The sequence below is a fragment of the Scyliorhinus torazame genome, chromosome 7 (genome assembly GCF_047496885.1).
Source record: "Scyliorhinus torazame isolate Kashiwa2021f chromosome 7, sScyTor2.1, whole genome shotgun sequence".
Lineage (NCBI taxonomy): Eukaryota > Metazoa > Chordata > Chondrichthyes > Carcharhiniformes > Scyliorhinidae > Scyliorhinus > Scyliorhinus torazame.
In genome coordinates, this window is record NC_092713.1 from 281,467,756 (window position 1) to 281,488,204 (window position 20,449).

Genomic DNA, 20,449 nt, shown 5'->3' on the forward strand with positions numbered 1-20,449 from the left:
GTGGACACCATTCCGCAACAGGGGTGGAGGGTGTAAAAGGGAATCAGACTGAACACTACCTTCAGGACGGGTGCATGCAACCGATGTACAAAATACCTTTAATAACGCTACAGGCATTGCCAACAATTCCGAGAACAGCGGCGCTCGGCGTCCCTTTCTTTACACGGGCTGAGCTAGCAAGGAGGTCCCCAAATGTGTAATGGTTTCTTCCAGCGCCGCAGGGGGCTCTGGGATTTGTTGTTCAACGAGGGGGAAGTTTCCATCTCAGATATTTGAGGAATCGGTAGGGATTTAAAGTGCACGAAATGGTTTTCCCAGTTTGCAAGTACACCAACAGAGAAATGCGGCGATGTTTTTAAGGCTTTCGTGAACGTGAAATGAGCGCCTGTGTATTTTCGCGGCTGTATTTTTCGTAATGATGGGTTTAATTTAAAATATATGTTTGCCAGGGTATTGGAGGACGAGGCACAGCAGCATACTACCTCTTCACCTTTTAGTTGTAGGATTCAACTCAACTCAGATTGGTAACATTTGTTACCTCCCTCAAATAATGCAAAGTCTCAGGTGAAGGGGGTGGAGTCTCAACAGGGGCCTTGGTTACTACTGCACCATGTTTTGGGATGTTTGGTAGGTCTTAATGAAGTCTTAAGTAGGATAACTGCATGTATGTATTAACTACAAGAATTTTGTACACCAAAGAGCACAAGGCTCTACCCAACACGAGACTGACCCGCTAGGTGCAGGTCATGTGTTCTCTTGCATCATTGCATGGGCAGCACTGTACGTGGTCTCAATTCAACCCTATATATATCATTCCGTTATACTTGTCATGTGAGAGTACCTTTAAGAAATGGATGTTTAAGCAATGTACCTTTTAAGAAATGGAGCTGATCATATTACTGAAGTGATGTCAGAGGGTGGGGGGAGCTGAGCTCACTTCTGCTTTTTGAGAATGCAGCTGGGAGTGTCTGTGTGTTTTGCTGTGAGCTGCAGGAAGAAACCGAGCTGATCTGTTGATTTCTGCAATTCAAAGACTACAAATATATTGAATGTAACCTAATGTGCTCCTATTTTTGAAGGTTTGAAGTCTTTTGGATGTTTGAAGGAACTATTTAAAGGATTATTTAGTGTTGTAGTTATCTTTGAAGTAATGGGTGTTAAAATATTCAATGTTTGTTTTTAAAAGGTTAATTTGAGTTCATAGAATAAACATTGTTTTGTTTTAAAAACCACTTGTCCATTTCTGCTGTATCACACTTGGAGAGTACGCCGTATGCTTCCCACACAATTTATTAAAAATTGTGGGTTGGTTGAACTCCATGAAACACTTTTTGGGGTTCTGTAAACCCGGACCCATAACAATTGGGGGCTCGAGGGAGATAAAAGTCTATCGATTGGATTGGCTTACTGAATTTAAAAGACCGCGAGGGGTGAGCATATTGTGGTTGCTTTTTAGGTGTGGTATTTTAGTTTAAGTGGGGAGTGTAATGTGGATGATGGCTCTTTCAGAGGCTCAGAAGTTTTTGGGGGTGGACACGGTAACACACAATACCTTACGGACAGAGACTAAAAGCAGACTGTTAGATTTGGCAAAAGCATTGCAGTTAACATTGCCTGGCAAAATGATGAGGTACTTACCGCGGTAGCTGAGCGTTTAAATTTGCCTGAGATACATTCTGACTCATTAGAAATGGCAAAGTTGCAGATTAAGCAATTTGAACATGAAAAAGAATTAAAGCAGCTTGAATATGCCATGAGAGAAGAAAAAAACCAAGCTAGAGATAGGGAGGAAAAAGAAAAGGAGAGAGAAGAAAGAGATGGAGAGGAAAGGGAAAAAGAGAGAGTTTGAACTTCATAAAATGGCTATGAAGCATGAAAATCAGTTAAAATTGGCAGACGCAAAGGGAAACATACAGTTGGATGAGATTGATGAGGATAGTGAGACAGAACGTCATAGTCAAAGACGTGGTGGGGATCTATTTAAATATGTCCAAGCATTGCCAAGGTTTGATGAGAAGGAGGTAGAAGCCTTTTTCATTTCATTTGAGAAAGTGGCTAAACAAATGAAATGGTCACAGGTAATGTGGGTATTTCTGATTCAAACAAAGATGGTAGGTAGAGCTAGTGAAGTATTTGCATCACTACCGGAGGAGGTATCTGGAACGTATGAGGAGGTGAAAAAATCCGTCTTAGGTGCATATGTACTGGTGCCTGAAGATTACAGACAAAGGTTTAGAAATTTAAGGAAATAATTTGGTCAAACATACATGGAGTTTGAAAGGCTCAAACAGAGTAATTGTGATAGGTGGATAAGAGCTTTGAAAATAGACCAAATGTATGAAGCTCTCAGAAATTATACTTCGGGAGGAGTTAAAAATTCAATTCCTGATGTAGTGAGGATTCATGTGGAAGAGCAGAGGGCTAAAACTGTGAGATTAGCAGCAGAAATGGCAGATGATTATGAATTAGTTCATAAATCAAGGCTTGGTTTCCGACATCAGTTTCAGCCTGTGAGGGATAGAAACTGGGGACATGAGAAATACTCGAGTGGTAAGGGTAAAGGTGATCTGATGGGAGATAATAAAGAGTGTACCTCCGATTTAAAATAAATAAATAAATAAATAAATAAATCCAGGAGGGTGGAAGAGAAATGAAAAGTTTCAAATGTTTTCACTGTAATAAACTAGGCCATGTAAAGTCAGTGTTGGTGGTTGAAGAAAAGCACTGGGAAGGCTGATGTGGGAAAACAGGAGAAGACAGTGGGGTTTGTTAGAGTGGTAAAGGAAAGCCCAAGGGAAGCGAAGGAGGTGCAAATGATTGTACAGCCTGTCCAAGAAGTAATTGATAAGAAGGTGCCAGATGTCTTTAAAGAATTTACTTGTGTGGGTAAAGTTTACTCTTGTATCAGGAGGAGCAGGTAAAGAAGTCACAATTTTAAGAGATACAGGACCTAGTCAATCTTTAATGGTAAGCGATGAGGAATTATGTAGTTTGGGAAGAATATTGCATGAAAAGCTGGTAATATGTGGAATTCAGTGAGAGGAGTAGCGTTCCATTATATAAGGTAAGGTTGGAAAGTCCAGTGAAGAGTGGTGAAGTGGTAGTAGGAGTAATAGAGAAACTATCTTGTCCAGGAATACAGTTTATCTTGGGTAATGATATAGCTGGATCGCAGGTAGGAGTGATATCTACTGTGGTTGATAAGCCAGTGGAAAATCAGACAACTGAAGTGTTGAAGGACGAATATCCTGGGATTTTTCCGGATTGTCTAGTAACAAGGTCGCAAAGTCACAGGTTAAGACAAAAGGAGAAGTCAAAGAGTGAAGTTGAAGTGCAATTATCAGAAATGATTTTTGATCAAATAGTTGAAAAAGAACAAGAACAGGTGGAGGATGAGGCGGATATTTTTAGTTCAGGAAAATCGGCAGAGTTACAACAGAAAGATGTAGAAATAAAACAGATATATCAGAAAGCATATACGGAAGAGGAATCTGAGAGTATACCAGAGTGTTATTACCGTAAATGTGATGTCTTGATGAGAAAATGGAGACCTTTACATATGCAGGCGGATGAAAAGTGGGCAGAAGTTCATCAAGTAGTATTGCCGGTATGGTATAGAAAGGAGGTGTTGCGAGTGGCGCATGAGGTACCAGTGGGATGTCATTTGGGAATAAGGAAAACTCAAGCTAAAATCCATAAACATTTTTATTGGCCTGGACTACATAAATTTTGTCAATCATGTCACACATGTCAAGTGATAGGGAAACCTCAAGCAGTGATAAAACCAGCGCCCTTAATACCCATTCCAGCATTTGAGGAACCTTTTATAAAGGCCCTAATTGATTGTGTAGGACCACTTCCTAAAACAAAAAGTGGGACTCAATATCTTTTGACGATAATGGATGTGTCTACTAGGTTTCCAGAGGCCATTCCAGTACCTAATATTACAGCTAAAAAGATTGTGGAGGAGATCCTTAAATTCTTTACTAGATATGGACTACCCACAGAAATTCAATCGGATCAAGGATCAAATTTTACCTAAAGTTATTCAAAGAAGTTATGAATGTCCAACTTTTCTGGTGTGGAGGACAGATGCGTGAGGTGCTCGGGGACCCCAGCGAATCATGCCCATATGTTCTGGGCGTGCCCAGCACTAGAGTGGTCCTGGAAGGGCTTTGCCAAGGCTATGTCCAAAGCCTTGGATACTCGGGTAAAACCGAGCTGGGGGACAGCAATATTCGGGGTATCAGATGAGCCAGGAGTACAGGGGCCAAAAGAGGCCGGAGTTCTGGCCTTTGCATCCTTGGTAGCCCGGAGGAGGATCTTACTAATGTGGAGGGATGTGAAACCCCCAAGCGTGGAGGCTTGGATTAATGACATGGCAGGGTTCATCAAGTTGGAGAGGATAAAGTTTGCCTTGCGAGAGTCTGTGCAGGGGTTCTCCAGGCGGTGGCAACCGTTCCTAGATTTTCTCGCGGAATGTTAGGTGGAGGTCAAGAGTAGCAGCAACCTAGGGGGGAGGGGAGGGTGCGGTTTGGCTCTTTTTTATTATTGTAAGGGGCGTTTGCCCCATTTTTTCTTTCAGTTTGTTAGATAGTTTAATGTTTAGGGGGTTAAGTTGTTGGAGGGGATGGCGTAAGGCCTCCCTTTTTACTTTTCTTATGTATATTTTCTTTCGTTTTTGGAGTGTTTTGTAAAAATTCATTGAAAAACTTGAATAAACATTTTTTTAAAAAGATATTGATTCCCACTTTTCGTTTTTGGAAGCGGTCCTACGCAATCAATTAGGACCCTTGTAAAAGGTTCCTCAAATGCTGGAATGGGTATTAAGGGCTCTGGTTTAATCAGTGCATGAGGTTTCCTTATCACTTGACATGTGTGACAAGATTGACAACATTTAACTACATCTTTATGTAGTCCAGGAAAATAAAAATGTTTTTGTATTTTAGCTTGAGTTTTCCTTATTCCCAAATGACCTCCCACTGGTACCTCATGTGCAACTCTCAACACCTCCTTTCTATACCCTACCGGCAATACTACTTGATGAACTTCTGCCCAATTTTCATCTGCCTGCATATGTAAAGGTCTCCATTTTCTCATCAAGACATCACTTTTACGGTGATAACACTCTGCTATCCACTCAGATTCCTCTTCCTAATATGCTTTCTGATACATCCGTTTTATTTCTATATCTTTCTGTTGTAACTCTGCCAATTTTCCTGAACTAAAAATATCCGCCCTGTCCTCCACTTGTTCTTGTTCTTTTTCAACCATCTGATCAAAAATCGTTTCTGATAATTGCATTTCAACTTCATCTTCACTCTTTGATTTCTCCTCTTGTCTTAACCTGTGACTTTGCGATCTTGTTACCACACAATCCAGAAAAATCCCAGGATATTCATCCTTCAACATTTCAGTTGTCTGATTTTCCACTGGCTTATCAACCACAGTAGGCATCACCCCCACCTGCGGTCCAGCTATATCATTACCCAAGATAAACTGTATTCCTGGACAAGATAGTTTCTCTATTACTCCTACTACCACTTCACCACTCTTCACTGGACTTTCCAACCTTACCTTATAAAATAGAACACGACTCCTCTCACCCTGAATTCCACATATTACCACCTTTTCTGGCAACATTCTTCAAAAACTACATAACTCCTCATCTCTTACCATCAAACATTGACTAGCTCCCGTATCTCTTAAAATTGACTTCTTTACCTGCTCCTCCTGATACACATGAGTAAACTTTACCCACACAAGTAAATTCTTTAAAGAGATCTGGCACCATCTTATCAATCACCTCTTGATCAGGCTGTACAATCTTTTGCACCTCCTTCGTTTCACTTGGGCTTTCCTTTACCACTCTAACAAACCCCACTGTCTTCTCCTGTTTTACCACATCAGCCTTCCCAGTGCTTTTCTTCAACCACCAACACTATGACTTTACATGGCCTAGTTTGTTGCAGTGAAAATATTTGAAACTTTTCATTTCTCTTCCACCCTCCTGGATTTATTTTTTAATCGGAGGTACACTCTTTATTATCTCCCATCAGATCACCTTTACCCTTACCACTCGAGTATTTCTCATGTCCCCAGTTTCTAGCCCTCACAGCCTGAAACTGATGTCGGAAACCAAGCTTTGATTTATGAACTACTTCATAATCATCTGCCATTTGTGCTGCTAATCTCACAGTTTTAACCCTCTGTTCTTGCACATGAGTTCTCACTACATCAGGAATTGAATTTTTAAACTCCTCCAAAAGTATAATTTCTCTGAGAACTTCATACGTTTGGTCTATTGTCAAAGCCCTTATTCACCTATCAAAATTACTCTGTTTGATCCTTTCAAACTCCATGTATGTTTGACCAAATTCCTTAAATTTCTAAGCCTTTGTCTGTAGGCTTCAGGCACTAGTTCATATGCACCTAAGATGGATTTTTTCACCTCCTCATACGTCCCAGATACCTCCTCCGGTAGTGATGCAAACACTTCACTAGCCCTACCTATCAGCTTTGTTTGAATCAGTAATACCCACATGTCCTGTGGCCATTTCATTTGTTTAGCTACCTTCTCAAATGAAATGAAAAAGTCTTCCACCTCCTTCTCGTCAAACCTTGGCAATGCTTGGACATATTTAAATAGATCCCCACCGAGCCTTCGACTTTGACACTCTTTCTCACTATCCTCATCACTATCATCCAACTGTACGTTTCTCTTTACAATTTTAACTGACTGACATGTTTCATGGCCATTTTCTGAAGTTCAAACTCTCTGTCTTTATCTTTTTCCCTGATCTGTATCTCCCTTTCTCTTTCTTTTTGTTCTGCTAGAGCTATTCTTTTTTCCTTTCTTCTCTCTCTTTTTCCTCTCTCTCTCTTTCGCTTTCTTTTTCCTCTAGCTCTCTTTCGTATTAAAGCTGCTTTAATTCTTTCTCTTGTTCCATTTGTTTAATTTGTAACTGAATCTTTGCCATTTCTAATGAGTCAAACTGTATCTCAGGAAACTTTAAATGCTTAGCCACCGCCATAATTACCTCATCTTTTCGCATGATGTCAGGTAATGTTAATTGTAATGATTTTGCCAAATCTAACCATCTCCTTTTAGTCTCTGGCCGTAAGGTATTGCGTGGGACCGTCTCCACCCCCAAAAACTCCAGAGTCTCTAAAAGAGCCATTGTCCACAACACACTCCCTACTTAAACTGAAATACCACACCTGAAAAGCAACCACAATATGCTCACCCCTCAATGTCTTTAAGTTCACTAAGCCAATCCAATAGATAGACTTTTATCCCCCCCAAGCCCCCAATTTGTTATGGGCCAGGGTTTAGAGAACCCCAAAGTGTAACATGGAGTTCACCTGACCCACAACGTTTAATAGATTGTGGTATGGGGAGCACACGGCCCACTCTACAGGTGTGGTATGGCAGAAATGGAAAAGTATTTTTTAAAGCAAAACAATGTTTATTCTATGAACTCAAGTTAACCTTTTTAAAACATACAGTGAATATCTGAGCAACCATCAATTCAAATACAACCCCCAAAGAATACAATGCTAAGTAATCCTTAATAACTTCCCAAACCACATCCAGAAGACAAAAGAAACACCTTTTAACAGAAGCACATTAGGTTTACATTCACTACTGAGAACATTTATAAGTTTGAATTCACCAAATGATCAAGAGATAGTCTTTCCATGGCAGAGAGATCAACAGTACACCTTCTTTGTCTGGCTTCAGCTCCAACACTGAAAACAAAACTAAAACACACCCTGCAGCAAACAGCCTAAAATGAAAGTAAAAAGCTGACAGACAGCCCAGCTCCACCCATACTCTGACATCACTGATATGTCTGACAACATTCCTTTTTTTCTTAAAGGTACATTTCTTAAACACCCGTTTCTTAAAGGTACTCTCACATGACACCACACACTCCCAAGTGAGAACACCCCACTATGGGGTCCCGGGGATCCCCTTCAGGCCTCCCCAAGCCCCCTTACAGCACCCCCTTCCTTCTAGGACCCCTACCAATCACCCCCTTAAGCTCCTGGAAGCCCCAACTGACCTGCCCTGCACTCCCCACCCTTAAAACCCCGCCTTCACCATCATGTCATGGGCATGGCCCTCCCCCTTGCCTCTGACCCTTAGCAGTGCAACCCTGGCACTCTGGCAGCCTTGCACTGCCATCCTGGCGTCTGATGGCTTGGCAGTGCCTCCGGGCACATTGGTAATGCCAGGGTGGCAGTGCCAAGATGCCAGCTGGGCATTGACAAGGTGCCAACATTCCGGGGGAGGGCCAGGGAGCCACCCAGCACTTACCCTGACCACCTTGGTGTCTCTGGTGGCCCGGGAGACCCCCCCCCCCCCCGGGGTGCCATTATGCCTGGTCCTTGCTTGTGTGGACCAGCACTGATCAGCGCCCAGCTGCAGCCTCGTTGGGGAGGCCAAAGAATTGAAGGAGGCTGTTGGATCCCGCGCAGGTAGGTCGGAAGTAGGTTTACGACCTTCTTCCGCGAGCATCATTTGGCCCCGCCCATTTGGAGCGTGGTTCCGACTCTGATGTCTCGCGGGACTTCAGAGAATCCCGGCAGGCTCGGAGCCTGTCTGGAGACTCGCTGCAAGCCTCTCACGGCATTCTCCGGCCGCATTGCGCTCAAGCGACAGCACAAAGCGGCTGGAGAATCGCTACCTTTTGGCAATATGGAGCTCGAGGTCTGGATTTTTCCTATGAATGTCTGACAACATTCCTTTTTGGACCAGGTTCATCACCTTTCCCATCACTGTATAGGTTCTTGTGTATCTTTGAACTTGTGATGAAGTCACAGGGACATATCCACGACTGAGAAATACAAAATATTGACAAAACTATCTTCAGGTCCATGCTTAACTTGTAACAGCAATCGTGACAAAGCATCAGCATTTGGATGCTGCTCTGACATCCGATATAGATTATCATAGAAGGAGGCCATTCAGCCCATCGAGTCTGCACCGGCTCTTGGGAAGAGCACCCTACCCAAGGTCAACACCTCCACCCTATCCCCATAACCCAGTAACCCCACCCAACACTAAGGGCAATTTATCATGGCCAATCCACCTAATCTGCACATCTTTGGACTGTGGGAGGAAACCAGAGCACCCGGAGGAAACGCACGCACACACGGGGAGGATGTGCAGACTCCGCACAGACAGTGACCCAAGCCGGAATCGAACCTGGGACCCTGGAGCTGTGAAGCAATTGTGCTATCCACAATGCTACCGTGCTACCCTTGGTATTGGATATCGTAAGTGTGCACCGACAATATCAATGACAATCTTTGCAATCTACTATTTGCCAAAGAAGATATAACTTTATATGCGCAAAGATTGTAGCAAAGGGTCGCAGTTCCATTATAAGAGTAAAATGATGCCCTTAAAGGTAATGGGTGGCACCTTCTTACACAGAACATCATACGCTAAGCTTCTTTTTCTAGATGAGCCTAATTCATTTCTGCGCTAGTAAGAATGCGTGAAGCAAATGCTATCGATCAATCCTCTCCTGAAGGCATAATGTGGGTTTTTTTTCTTATTCCTTCTTGGTGTTGGAAACGTTTTCTGAACCCAACATGACTTGGTAATGTGGCCTGTTTTGCCACCATTCTTTCATGTATTCTTTTTACTCCAGCATTCGCCGCTGAATGTCCAATCTGTGTTCAACGGTGATATGGTTGCCCCTTTGTAGCCTTGTTCCTTGTGGTATCTTCCTTGTGTCGATCTTCGCTCCAGCCCCTATCTGTGAAGTTTCTCTTGTTGCTAGCTCCATAGATGTGGCAATTTCCACACAGCTTTTAGAATTAAATCACTTACAGTAAGCAACTTCCTCTGAATAGCTTCACTGTGGAGTCCACAAATCAGCCTGCCACGAAGAGCATCACCAAATGCTGCACCACATATGGAATATTTAGCTAACCTTCTTAACGATGCTATGAACTGTAAAATGCTTTCACCTTCTTCCTGACTACAGCGGTCGAACTGAAACCTTTCTGCAATCAATAACGGTTTAGGAGAGAAATGTCGCTCTAAAATTTTCATGAATTCACTGAGGAACTTGTCTCCTGGTTTTTCTGGGTGAACTAGATTCTGTAGCAGCAGAAACATTTTATGGCCAAGTGAGCTGAGAAATGTTGCAACCTTTAGGATCTCCAGTGTCTGATTTGCTATGAGGCATAATTGAAATCTTTCCTCATATGAATTCTGTCTCATAATTCTGATCAAGTGGGTCCATGGTGCCCATTTTTCCCACCATTTCTGGATCCCGGTGCTGAGGGTCTATATTTCCTCCCTTCCAATTTTTAATGGAAAGTATGGCACAAATAATCCCCTTTAAGTGTAACTAGAAATAATTTTCCGTTTTGCCTGACTGTAGTCAACTTTTCCCCCCCGGATAGTGGCCCATGCAGGGTCGGCAAACGTAGAAACCCCCGTTCTCCACAGCTGTTTAGCTTGGCCACGCCCGCGGTCCCTGCAGCCAAGGCCCCACTCACATCAACGCAACCAGGTCTTCCACGACTGTCAGTCTTCTTACCTGCAATTGCAATCGAAGATTTTTAAACTTTCACATCAACGGCAGTGTTTAGCCTGATGTCTATGTATATGTGTGAGTCCTGTCCTGAGAATCTACCGTTGCTCTCGATTTCGTCTTAATGTTAGTTGATTAATTCTCCTTTTTCAGCGATTTTTTTTTTTTTTTTTCTGCCTCAATCCGCATCTCCAGTTTTCTCTCCTGTTATATTTCTTTATTGTTGCAAAGAGAAAAAGTATGGATTATTGTAAAACATGATGAGAGGTTTATTAAGGGTGTTTTTTCAATACAATTAAAGATGGCCATCTGCCCAAAGCCAAAGTCTGCTGACAGCACTGCACATCACATGATGCTGAACCAGCAGGAATCAATTCTCTGATACATAACAGGCACCTTTTCAATATGGCACCTGGATAGGACAGCAGATTATGTACCATCGAGCAGCACGGTAGCACAGTGGTTAGCATTGCTGCTTCACAGCGCCAGGGTCTCAGGTTCGATTCCCGGCTTGGGTCTCTGTGCGGAACCTGCACGTTCTCCCTGTGTCTGCGTGGGTTTCCTCCGGGTGCTCCGGTTTCCTCCCACAAGTCCCGAAAGATGTGCTGTTAAGTAATTTGGACATTCTGAATTCTCCCCCTGTGCACCCGAACAGGTGCCGGAATGTGGCCACTAGGGGCTTTTCAAAGTAACTTCATGGCAGTGTTAATGTAAGCCTACTTGTGACAATAAAGATTATTATTATTAGCAGACCTGCCCCCCCACGGAATATGGCGTAAAACACCCAGTTACATGTTTAATGAAGGGTGGGCCAGAAGATTTGGCGTGTTTTCCTGTCAGAAACCGCAGTGGGAAATACTCCATGTTCCTGCCCCAAGACGGGACTTAGTCCTTAGATGGGAGAATTCCACCCATTCTTTCCTTCTCATTGTTCCCAAGTACCAAAATTCCTTTGAGCCATCTACGGAGATCTTTAACGCTGGTCCAATGTTGAGAAAGTATCCGCCGGGTGTTATCCCTCACTCAACATGACTGCCAAGTGCAGCCAGGCCTCACACAAAATGGCCACCAGCACTGGTGATCTTCAAGCCGGAAGTGAGGCCACATTAATCTGGGATATGAGGTTCAGCTGTAACACAGGCTACATTAGTGGATCTCCAAGCCAGAGTATGAGAGGAGCTTTGGGGTGGGGACCAGGAGTGGGTCTCGGGGGGCGATCTGCCCCCAGGGGGTGCCCCCACGGTGGCCTGGCCCGCAATCGAGGCCCAACAATTGGCGGGCAGGCCTGTGCCGTGGGGGCACTCTATTCCTCCGCGTCAGCCTTCTACCAATCCACGATGGCCGACGCGGAGATGAAACCCCCTGCGCATGCGCGGGGATGACGCCAGCAGACGCTGGCGTTCCCACGCATGCGCCGGCCGGCGTAGGCCCTTCCGCGCCGAGTGGCGTGGCGCCAAGCCCCTTCCCGCCGGCCAGCGCGGCGCAAACCACTCTGGTGCCGTCCTAGTCCCCGAAGGTGCGGAGGATTCCACACCTTTGGGGCGGCTCGATGCCGGAGTGGTTCCCGCCAAGGTTTGCACCGTTTTTCCCCGCCCCGACGATTTGCGCAGAATCCCGCCCCATACCTCAGGCAAGGGGCAAGGTTGAGAAGATGCCGGATGCCTTCATGAATAATCTCAGCCGGTATGGGAATGCTCCCCAGTGATGACTATGAAGATGACCCTGAGAATAGTAAGTAATGAAAATACTACTGAGCAGGAGAGTGATTCTGATTGTCAGGAATCTAAGCTAATTGAAGAAGAGGAAAGCTTTTCTGATGGTAAGTGGAAGCGTCCAAGAAAAAAAACATCTGAGAAACAGGCAAAGGAAAATCAACATGGCTACCTACAGAAAAACAAAAGGCGGCGAGTTAAATGCCCAGAAAAACTCATCATGAAAAGCAGAGCAATTCGGAAGATGAAAGCAATGGTGATAGTGATGAAAATGGCAATAATTCCAAATTAATTAATTCCAAATGGAAAAGGCTGAAAGATGATTAGGCTGATTTTGAAATATGGCAATTTTAGTACAGAAACTCAAAATACCTTGAATGAAAGGATAAGAAACATAGAGCTTTTGCCGCAACAGAATATAGAACAAGTGGAAAGAAATTATATTAAAGAGAAAAAGACCATGCAGGGTAATACCGATGCCCTCACAAAGATGCACGCCATGTTTGTACAACCTTTGCCTGGGTGTACACTTTACAAAGAACAAAGAACAAAGAAATGTACAGCACAGGAACAGGCCCTTCGGCCCTCCAAGCCCGTGCCGACCATACTGCCCGACTAAACTACAATCTTCTACACTTCCTGGGTCCGTATCCTTCTATTCCCATCCTATTCATATATTTGTCAAGATGCCCCTTAATTGTCCCTATCGTCCCTGCCTCCACTACCTCCTCCGGTAGTGAGTTCCAGGCACCCACTACCCTCTGCGTAAAAAACTTGCCTCGTACATCTACTCTAAACTTTGCCCCTCTCACCTTAAACCTATGCCCCCTAGTAATTGACCCCTCTACCCTGGGGAAAAGCCTCTGACTATCCACTCTGTCTATGCCCCTCATAATTTTGTATACCTCTATCAGGTCGCCCCTCAACCTCCTTCGTTCCAGTGAGAACAAACCGAGTTTATTCAATCGCTCCTCATAGCTTATGCCCTCCATACCAGGCAACATTCTGGTAAATCTCTTCTGCTTTAGCCCAGGAGGAGGGTATGTGATGTCACAAGGGGCTGGGTGCTATCTATCACTCAATTAGCTGCTGAGTATAGCCAGGGCTCACACAAAATGGCCACCCACCGCTGGGACTGGTGACCTTCAACCCAGAGGTGAGGCTACAGCAATCTGAGAGATCAGGTTCAGTTGTAACACAGACTATATAAGTAGATTCTTGAACCTTCATAAGAGTAAGAGCCTTGGGGTAGAGGCTAGGAGTATAGTGGTGTGGTAAACCACGTTATTGTCTTATATTCACTGTGCTGTATTATACATGCCTGGGCTTGTCCAGGCTGGCTCCACCTGTGGCTCCTCCCCTCAGGCTTCTGTATAAATGTGGCAAGTCTCCGCCTCCGGACCCAGTTCGGGTCCAGAGGCAGGAGGCTTGCCATTTCGTGTATTAAAGCCTCAGTTACGTTTATCAGTCGTCATCATAGATGGTGTATCAAGTGGATTCCTTTTCTTTTGTAAATTTAGTGTACCCAATTCATTTTTTCCAATTAAGGGGCAATTTAGCGTGGCCAATCCACCTAACCTGCACATCTTTGGGTTGTGGGGGCGAAACCCACGCAAACACGGGGGGAATGTGCAAACTCCACACGGACATTGACCCAGAGCCGGGATCGAACCTAGGACCTCAGCGCCATGAGGCAACAGGGCTAACCCACTGCACCACCCTGCTGCCCTTAGTGTAGTGGACCCCTGTGCGGTTCACTTGCTTTGTACCATTTGCGGGTGCATTGCGAACTGTAACCACAACTAGACTGTGAGTCCGTTTTAGGGCTTGGCTGTGGATTGGGAGAGCTGAGCCGGGATTCCCTGAAACCCGCGCCGGGTCAGAGAATTGCCGGGCACAGGGGAAATTCCCGCCACGCCGCTCTGACGCTGGGACGGGATTCTCCGGCGACCGGACAATCTGTGCCAATCGTGCCCACGCGGTCGGCCAGCTGAATTCCCGCCGTGCTCCGCCGAGTCCCGCTGGCGTGGTTCCAACCTGGTACTACCTGGCGGGAGCTCGGACCGGCAGCTACGGTGGCCGGCCTGGTGGGGGGGCCAGAGTCCGGGGGGGGGGTCCTCCACGGCATCCAGGCCCCCGCGGAGACGGCCATCGTGCGCATGCGCCGGCGCGGAGACGGCCGTCGTGCGCATGCGCCGGCGCGGAGACGGCCATCGTGCGCATGCGCCGGCGCGGAGACGGCCGTCGTGCGCATGCGCGGACCCGCAGCGTCAGTGCAGGGTCGCATATCAGTGCCGGAGCTGCGTGGAGCACTCCGGCGCCATGCTGGCCCACTGAGGGCCACTGAATCGCTGGGCCAGGAGACCCGTTGACGCCGGCGTGCACCACTCCGGTGTTTACATCGGTGTCAACACTTGGCCGGGATTTCAGAGAATCGGTATCAGTAACCTAAACCTGTTTTGTGTAGACTATTACAGTGTTTTTCACTTGCCTTTAATGTGACAGATGAACCTGCTTGGTCCTTGATGCACTAAGCGTTAAGAACCACAAAGACACGTGAGACTTTAACCAAGGCTTTAATACACTACGTAGGAAGCTGACCCGACACAGACGACCCCAGACAAAATGGGTCCGGTCTCAGAAGCTGGGTCTTATACCTAACTCCCGGGGGAGTGGCCAAGGCGGATCTCTCCGTGGCCAGGTCAGGTTACATACAGGTGACCGAACCTCTACAGAGCTACAGTACAATACACAGTACAATACACAGGATTACAGGGCCACGTTACACACAACTATTATATAACTATGTACAATGCTAGGGAAGTACAGTGGTGTATCACCACAGTCCTCACAATTTCACTTGCTTTGTCAATCAATGTTACATTTCTGATAATGACTTCAGCTGATGATTTAAGATCTCACTGCATCCGTTGAGAAAAATCAAGATGTTTGTCCTCAAACTCTCCACACTTAGTCTTGAAATGTCCTTGAAGTTTTGAGGGTTTTTAACTTTCATTTGCCAGTACTTCTCTGAATATGACAAACATGAACTTTGAATCCTGATTTGCAGTGGCACAATTAATAAACCCACCCCTCGAGGATTATCATTATGCTGCTTTGTTCCTGTTTCAGCTTCTTCTTCAAGGGTTGTTCACCAGAGACCCTGGAGTTCACACCAGCATTGCTGGCAGCTGCAAAATGGAGGAATCTCTCTCACATGGCCAGAACACATGATGTTAACATACGGGGCACGTGACCTATTCTCTGATGTCGCTCCAGGCAGAAAGACTCCAGCGATTTAAAACAAAATCTGCACCTGGATCAGCACGCTGACGTCAGGAGGAGGTGTTCTGCCCTGCTGGGCTCCAGGCCCGCGCACTGCTGAGGGGGCACGCATGCGCAGAACGGTCACGACCGGCATTTTTAAAAACCAGTCGCACCATTGGGCATTACTTCCCGCAACCAGGAACATCGCAACGCATGGCCCCATGATCGGGAACACCGCGACGCATGGCCCCGCGACCCTCCTGAGACGCGCCTGCGACTCAACCGCGGGTCGCGACCCTGGGTTTGAAAATGGCTGAACTATTTTGTACTTAGCTTTGTTCCCTTGCATGTATTAATCTATAAATTGTCTATTAATTGGATATGGGCTTACGGTTGTCTGCTTTGTGTCTCTAACCCGTCCATGTCATCGCCTGACCCCTTGCACCGTGACACCCTCCAGAACACAGTATATGGGCAGGAATAGACCATCTGGCCTGTCGAGCCTGCTGTGTCATTCTATATGACAAAGAACAAAGAAAATTACAGCACAGGAACAGGCCCTTCGGCCCTCCCAGCCTGCGCCCATAACCTTGGGCTGAAACTGCACTTTCCCACTCAGTCCCCATATTCTTTTATTCCCAGAGAGGCCAAAGGTCTGTCTATCCCAGCCTTAAATTTGTTCAGTGATGGAGCATCCACAACCCTCAGGTGTAAAGAATTTTTAAAATCCACAACCCTTTGAGTGAAGTAATTTCTCCTCATCTCAGTCTTAAATGATCACCTTTTATCCTGAGACTATTTTACATTCCCTGCCCAGCAGAAATAATCTCTCAGCATCTACCCTATCAAGCCCCCTCAGAATCTTGGATATGTCAAAGAACAAAGAAAAGTACAGCACAGGAACAGGCCCTTCGGCCCTCCAAGCCCGTGCCGACCATGCTGCCCGTCTAAACTAAAATCTTCCTGGGTCCGTATCCCTCTATTCTCATCCTATTCATGTATTTGTCAAGATGCCCCAAGGAACAAAGAAAAGTACACCATTCTTCTAAATTCCAGAGAATAAAGGCACATTTTATTCAGCTTTTCATCATAGGGCAACCCTTCATCCCAGGGACCAATTCAGTGACTCTGCACTGTACCCTCATCCTTCATGCCGTGTATCCCAAATGGTAAGACAATCATTCCACAATGTGCTCATAAATTCAACCTTTCAGAATGTTCTGTATTTCTTTTGTATCTCACCATAACATGTTCAGTTCTGTTAGCACGCTCAGTAACCTTCAATGCCTTTTGAATACTGCACTTCCAATTGCTTTCACAGGTCTAGGAATGCTACTGTCAATTTCTGTTGTAAAGTCGGCTTCAGAAAACTATCCAGGGTATTGATTCAGTTAAACTTTGCCTCTTATTTTCATGAGCCGTATATTTTCTTGAAAACTCCACAGATGTAAAACATGCACAAAGGGCATTTCATGATATTGTTATACTGTAGATGCAGGCTTGACATCAGTACCTAATTATAAACTTGTGAGTAAAAGTCAAGACTGTATCACTCACTGGCCAAGTGAGACGAGGCCAGCCTTGAGCTTTTTTTTTTACATGTGATACATGATACAGAAATAGACCATTGGGTCCAGCCAGTCACTGCTGCTGTTTATGTGCCACTCAAGCTTCCTCTAATCGTTCCTCATCCGAATCTACCATCATAACCCTCTACACCCTTCTCCCTCGTATGCTTGTCTCGTTTCTCCTTAATTGCATCTTTACTATTCACTTCAACCATTCCCTGCAGTAGTAGGTTCCACATTGTCCCACTTTTTGGGTGAAGAAGTTCCTTCTGAATTCCCGATTGGATTTCTTGGTGACTCTCTTATATTGAGATGAAACAGTCTCTCTGTATACACTCTATTAAAACATTAAATAATTTTTGTAACCTCTAATAGGTCACTCTTCGGCTTTTATTTTCAAGAGAGAAGAGACCCAACCTACCAATCCTTTCCTGAATGCAATCCACCACATTTCTGGTATTATCCTTGTAAATCTTCTCTGCACCCTCCCCAGGGCCTCTATATTATTTTTATCATATGGTGACCAGAACTGCACACAGTACTCTTAAGTGTGGTCTAACCAAATTTGATCCCGCGTTTAGCATAACTTCCAACTTTTCAATTGGATCCTTCGAGAAATAAAACTTTGTGCTTGGTTTGCTTTTTAAATGACCTTTCCAATCTGTGGTGCAGCTTTTAGTGATTAGTATTGAAAGAGTCCTTCCTGTTTATTTCCTTTGTTCCCACTTCTTTTTAAAAAAAATATTTTTCGTCCATGGACCCATCATCGGAATATGCCTTTAAGCAGAAGACAGGACAGTGTGTTCCTAGGTTTTGTATTTTGGAGAGGAGAAACAAGACTCGCCGGCACCAAGTGTATCTTGGGAAACGGTTTTGGAGGAAGTCTGCTCGATTGGCTAACTGGCAACCGGTGGATTGGCTAGAGACAGCGTTCTTCCTGGCACCAGTCACCAATTGGTTCCTGCCAGGTGTTTTTTTCAGAGAACCTGCCAGAAGCCTCTTGACCCTCTAAGGAAGAGGAGCTGTGTTTCCCCCCTCTCTTTGCAGTCGGTTACCAGCTGATTCTGTGAGTCTGCAGTGAAGACCATTACAAACTGAAGGAAACAAAAGTACCCAATTGAAGGCCTGACCTTGAGAAAGAAACTAACTGGAAGACATCCATGTGAATCACAGATCCATATCCTTTTATTTTATTATATTTTCTTTACCTCTAGGGGGAGGGGGAGAAGGGAGGGGGGACGTGTGAGGAGGAGGGATCGTGACGTGACAGAGTTGCAGACTGAGTGTTGTCATGGGTTGAGAAGGAGGCCATCTTGGATGAGCACGGTAAATGGTGGTATTAGAGGAGGTAGAGTTGGAGGAGAGGGGAGTGGAAGCATAAGAATACGTAAGAATCGTAATGTGGAACGTCCGTGGGTTAAATGGGCTGATTAAGAGGTCTGACACCTGAGGAGTTTGAAGGCGGAGGTAATTTTTTTACAGGAGACACACCTCCGGGTGAAGGATCAGGTTAGGTTGAGGAAGGGATGGGTGGGACAAGTATTTAACTCGGGGTTTGACTTGAAGTCGCGCGGGATGGCCATTTTGTTGAACAAAAGGATGGGGTTTGTGGGGACCAAGGAAGTGCGGAACCAGGGGGGTAGATATGTGATAGTGAGTGAGGTGCTGGTGGGGTCACCGGTGGTTCTGGTCAATGTTTTTCGCCAAATTGGGATGATGTGGGGATTGTGAAGGGTTTACTAGGAATGATCCCAGATTTAGATACGCACCAGTTGATTATGAGTAGAGATTTTAAAGAACCCACCCACCCGGCCTACTCACTCTTCCAACTTCTCCCATCGGGCAGGAGATACAAAAGTCTGAGAACACGCACGAACAGACTCAAAAAGAACTTCTTCCCCGCTGTTACCAAACTCCTAAATGACCCTCTTATGGACTGACCTGATTAACACTACACCCCTGTATGCTTTACCCAATGCCGGTGTTATCTAGTCACATTGCGTACCTTGTGTTGCCCTATTGTGTATTTTCTTTTATTTCCTTTTCATTTCATGTACTTAATGATTTGTTGACCTTCTTGCAGAAAAATACATTTCACTGTGCCTTGGTACACATGACAATAAACAAATCCAATCCAATCCGAGGGTGGACAGGTCGGGCCCAAGTCAGTGGGAAGATTGAGGATGATGAAAGAGTTGGGAGGGTTTATGGAACGTAGTGGAATGGTTGACCCGTTCAGGAACCTGGAGGGAGGAAGTACTCCTTCTCACACGTGTGTAAGGTGTATTTGAGAATTAATTTCTTTGTTGTGAGTCGAGCAGTTTTTATTGGGGTGGTGGGAGCGGAGTATACGGAAATTGTGATTTTTGGACCACGTGCTGCATTGGCTGGAGGTGAGGCTTAGCTCGGGGCAAGTGCATTGGCCGAGATGGAGGCTGGATTCATGTCTTTTGGCAGATAAGGGGTTTTGTGAAAAAGTGAGGTCGGCGATTGGGGATTACGTGGAGATCAATCAGAACAGGGAAGTGTCGCTACCACGGCCTGGGAAGCGTTGAAGGCGGTGGTCAGAGGAGAGATTATCTCATTCAAGGCACACGGGGACAGGAGGAAAAGGGAGGAGCATGGACGGTTGCTGGATGAGAGAAACCCGGGGAGGGGGGTGGCTCCCACAAGAGAGCTGCTGGTGGAGAGGAAGAGGTTGCAAGGGCAGGTCGATAGGTTGTCGACGGGAAGGGCAGTTGGGCAGTTACGGAAGGTGAGGGGGGAGCAATATGAATATGGAGCGACGTATGCTGGCCCACAAGCTGCAGAGGCAGACTGCATCCAGGGAAATTCTAAGGGTGCAAACAGAGAAGGGGGAGGTAGTGTCAGAGCCGGGGAGAATAATTTTTTTTTAAATTTTAGAGTACACAATTATTTTTTTTTCCAATTAAGGAGCAATTTATCATGGCCAATCCACCTAACCTGCACATCTTTGGGTTGTGGGGGTGAAACCCACGCAGACACGGGGAGAATGTGCAAATTCCACACAGACAGTGACCCGGGGAGAATAAATTAGGTGTTATGGGGTTATTATGAGAAACTGTACAGGGCCAGGTTGGATGGAGAGGAAGGGGATATGGGATGGTTTTTAGATGGGTTGGAGTTTCCAAGGTTGGAGGAAGAGAGGAGGCAGACATTGGAGGAGTTGCTGGGGCTGAGGGAGGTGATTGACAGCATTAGGGGGATGAAGTCAGGGAAGGTGCCAGGGCCGGATGGCTTTCCGACGGAGTTTTAGAAAGCGTTTGCGGCAGATTTGGAACCGCATTTGTTGGGGATGGTTAGTGAGGCGTTGGAGAAGGCT

At 45.5% G+C, this 20,449-nt stretch overlaps 1 long non-coding RNA gene across 1 annotated transcript; it reads left to right on the plus strand.

Moving 5' to 3' along the window:
* Positions 1–8,583: 8,583 nt before the first annotated feature.
* Positions 8,584–15,918, plus strand: LOC140427070 (uncharacterized). The gene is made up of 2 exons (XR_011948380.1): positions 8,584–9,285; positions 15,404–15,918. It is a non-coding gene; the product is annotated as an uncharacterized lncRNA (long non-coding RNA).
* Positions 15,919–20,449: the final 4,531 nt, after the last annotated feature.